Here is a 4,179-nt window from a genome sequence, read left to right as displayed (position 1 = left end):
GAAGAGGACTGGCCACCCCACATAGCCTGGTTCCTCTCTAGGTTTCTTCCTAGGTTTTGGCCTTTCTAGGGAGTTTTTCCTAGCCACCGTGCTTCTACACCTGCATTGCTTGCTGTTTGGGGTTTTAGGCTGGGTTTCTGTACAGCACTTTGAGATATCAGCTGATGTACGAAGGGCTATATAAAATAAATACATTTTGAAATTTGAAATTTAAATTTGAATTTGAACTGAGTTCCATTTCAAAGTGACATAGCAAAGGGTCGGAATACTTATGGTATTTTTTTTTTCATGTATACACATTTGCAAAATTTCTAAAAACCTGTGTTTAGCTTTGTCATGATGGGGTATTGTGTGTAGATTGATGAGGACAATGTTTTATTTAATCCATTTCAGAATAAAGTTGTAACGTAACAAAATGTGAAAAAAGTCAAAGGGTCTGAATACTTTCTGAATCCACTGTACATTTTCTCTCCCAGTATGTTCTATATGTCAATCTACAGTGACCTGAGTCTGCTGGTCTGCTGTCCCTCCAAATCAAACAGAATGATATCACCAGACAGAACCTGTGGCCTCTGCCATATGCTAATGAGGCAACACTCTGAACCTCACCCTGTCTCTCTCAACACTGGTCTAGTGACTGACCATATAAAGAGCTCTATACTTACACCAGGTGGATGTAAACAGTACAGCAGGCTGAACTTTGAAATCCAAAGACAGTGACTAGGTATAAGCCTACTTTTACTGTAAAACCAATATGATATCTATTCAATACCATATTTCACCACATTCACCACAAACCAAAAATATATTTATATCCAATGGAATGGTATTTGTGATTGCCTTGGGTCTTTTGAGCACAAATAGTGGATTGGAGACACATTTTCCAGGTCGTCAGAGCCTGTAGCTCTGAACCTGCAACTCCTTGACCCCTGGCCTGGTCACTGTCAGGACCTTCCAGAAGGTACATTCTCTCTCTACAGGTCAGTGTGTTAGAATGTATGTGGAAGACACCAACATTCCACAATTGTCAAGTCCACTGACTTCTCTGGAACATTCTGCTCAGAACATTCTAATGTCGGAGGATTCTGGGAGATGAATCTAATTGGTCAGAGATGTTTAAGTACTTTATTACCCAATTCTCATATTATTCAACTTACATGAGTAGCCTATGGCCTACAATATGAGCACGAGTGTATTTTTTCCTAGCTACAGTCATCTGCTACAGTCTACAGTCCTTGAGGGCCACAGTCCTGCTGGGTTTCCTTCCTCCCTGACACTAAACTGATTAGTTAAATGTGATGTGGCTCTCAACACCCCTGCGCTCACTCCCATGTAACATGTCTAATGCATATGTGTGCAGTTACATGGCCTATGTTTACATCTCTCTGAGCTCTGGCTACTGCTGCTGGGTGTCTGTCTCCATCTCCCAGTAATGAGCCTGGCCTGTTGTCCAGATGGGACTTCTCCTTCATACCAAAAAGTCACCTTAACAGTGACGTCATCAAACAGGGACACTGCCAATCAAACATGAGCTCAAAGCGTGTGTTGACAGATTCCATTCCATCTTCCTCCTTTCCCTCAGAATCTTAACCAAGGAGGAGTAGGGGATTGAGGTGTAAACTCTGGGGATATTATGGTTGTCTTTTGAAGTGTGAGGCAGAGAAAGGGTGCAGTTGTGTCGTGTTGGTTCCTGTCTAGACTGACTAAAAGAGAGAGGGGGGGGGGGGGGGGGGGACAGGGGGAGGCGGGGGTTACTCATCTGAGGAGCACATGGACAGACACCGATATCCTTCAACATCTCAGAGCCCTGCAAATACTCAGAGCCCTGTAACCATGGTGTCGCTCTCCCAGCCTGCTGGCTGTATCCATCACACTGTGTGGCTGCCATGGTAACCATAGGGCGGCGCACAATTGGCCCAGCATTGTCTGGGTTTGGCCGGGGTAGGCCGTCATTGTAAATAATAATTTGTTCTTAACTGACTTGCCCAGTTAAATAAAGGTTAAATATTTGTTTAAAAAAAAAACAGGATGAGTGTAATACTATGGAGGTACATTACTGTATATACAAAGGTATGTGGACATCCCTTCAAATTAGTGTATTCGGCTATTTCTGCAACACCGTTGCTGACAGGTGTACAAAATCGAGCACACAGCCATGCAATCTCCATAGACAAACATTAGCAGTAGAATGGTCTTACTGAAGAGCTCAGTGACTTTCAGTGTGGCACTGTCATAGGATGCCACCTTTCGAACAAGTCAGTTCGTCAAATTTCTGTGCTGCTAGAGCTTCCCTGGTCAACTGTAAGTGCTAGTGCTAGTTAGTGTGAAGTGGACCGCAACAACGGTTCAGCCGCGAAGTGCTAGGCCACACAAGTTCACAGAATGGGAGCGCAGAGTGCTGAAGCACATAGCGCATACAACTCTTCTGTCATCGGTTGCAACACTCACTGCCAAGTTCCAAACTGCCTCTGGAAGCAACATCAGCACAAGAACTGTTCGTCGGGAGCTTCATGAAAGTGGTTTCCATGGCCGAACAGCCTAAGATTCCCAATGCCAAGTGTCGGCTGGAGTGGTGTAAAGCTCTCCGTCATCGGACTCTGAAGCAGTCGAAACGCGTTCTCTGTAGTAATGAATTACGCTTCACCATCTGATAGTCCGACGGACGAATCTGGGTTTGGCAGATACCACTAGAATGCTACTGGCCCCAATGCATAGTGCCTGTAAAGTTTGATGGAGGAAAAATAAAGGTTTGGGTCTGTTTTTCATGGTTCGGGCGAGGCCCCTTAGTTCCAGTGAAGTTCTCATGCATGTTTCAGTATTACTTGCCTCGAAGCGAGCATAGAAGTAATTTAGCTCGTCTGGTAGGCTTGTGTCACTGGGCAGCTCTCGGCTGTGCTTCCCTTTATAGTCTGTAATAATTTGCAAGCCCTGCCACATCCGACAAGCATTGGAGCCGATTTAGTACGATTCGATCTTAGTCCTGTATTGATGCTTTGCCTGTTTGATGGTTTGTCGGAGGGCATAGCGTGATTTCTTATAAGCTTCCGGGTTAAAGTCACACTCCTTGAAAGAGGGAACTCTACCCTTTAACTCAGTGCGGATGTTGCCTGTAATCCATGGCTTCTGGTTGAGGTATGTACGTACAGTCACAGTGGAGACGACGTCATCGATGCACTTATTGAGGAAGCCAGTGACTGATGTGGTGTACTGCTCAATGCCATCCTTTATTTCTATCCAGGGGCAGAGGTCAACCTCCTAATCAGAAACATATTTCTGCTATTTAGATCATTTGAATCACATGTTGTATTACTTTTAGACAACACATTTGGTCAATGTGAGAAGTTAGCTGGTAAGAGAGGAGGATTCCAGCTACTATCCACTGCCTAGAAATTTCTGCAGGAGAACGGTTTTGCTGTCTGCTGCGTAACTGCCGTAGCCCAGCCTTTTCCCAGGGCATCTACTGATAAGAACACTCCAATAACACACATTACTGGAATTCCGACAAACTTTACACACTAGAGAGATAGAGAGAGAGGACATAATATTCAATAACGAGACAATTTTCGGCCACTCCTCTACACAGCAGAAATCATGTCCCTGTTGAAAACATCTGTATGCATTCAGATTCCTCAACTGTAGACCTACACACACACACCTACACTAGGCTCCTCACTGGCGAAAACACTGTTTGTTGCTACGGGTTACTAATGGATACTCAGTTAGTTGCATCAAAATCCAAAGCAAGCTATCTTGTTGTGTGTGTGACATAAATGTAGAAAGAAACTAATGCACCACTGGGACTCAGGAACATCTGGACACTGGCCAAAATGTGTTCATTAATTATAGATGTTTACTGGCATACAATCTACTAATTACAACAGACAGTCAATAACTAGACCACTCAGTGTTATTGGAGAGAAAAAGTAACCCTTCTATCAGTACACAACAACTAAGTACTGACACTGACACTGTGGTTGGGTCATTGGCCATGGCATTGGGCAGGTACAGTATATAGTGGTATGGGAAATAGGTTGTAGACCTATAACACTTTGTCCTCCAGTGAATGCTGATTATCTGGTTCATCCATATCGCGTTCAACTGGGAACAGTCGTTGCAGGATACTTAATATTTCTTCATTTCTTCCGTCATACCATTTGGTGGATTTCGGATTCCTATTGA

The sequence above is a fragment of the Oncorhynchus kisutch genome, linkage group LG26, assembly GCF_002021735.2.
Source record: "Oncorhynchus kisutch isolate 150728-3 linkage group LG26, Okis_V2, whole genome shotgun sequence".
Classification (NCBI taxonomy): domain Eukaryota; kingdom Metazoa; phylum Chordata; class Actinopteri; order Salmoniformes; family Salmonidae; genus Oncorhynchus; species Oncorhynchus kisutch.
This window is presented reverse-complemented; position numbering follows the sequence as displayed.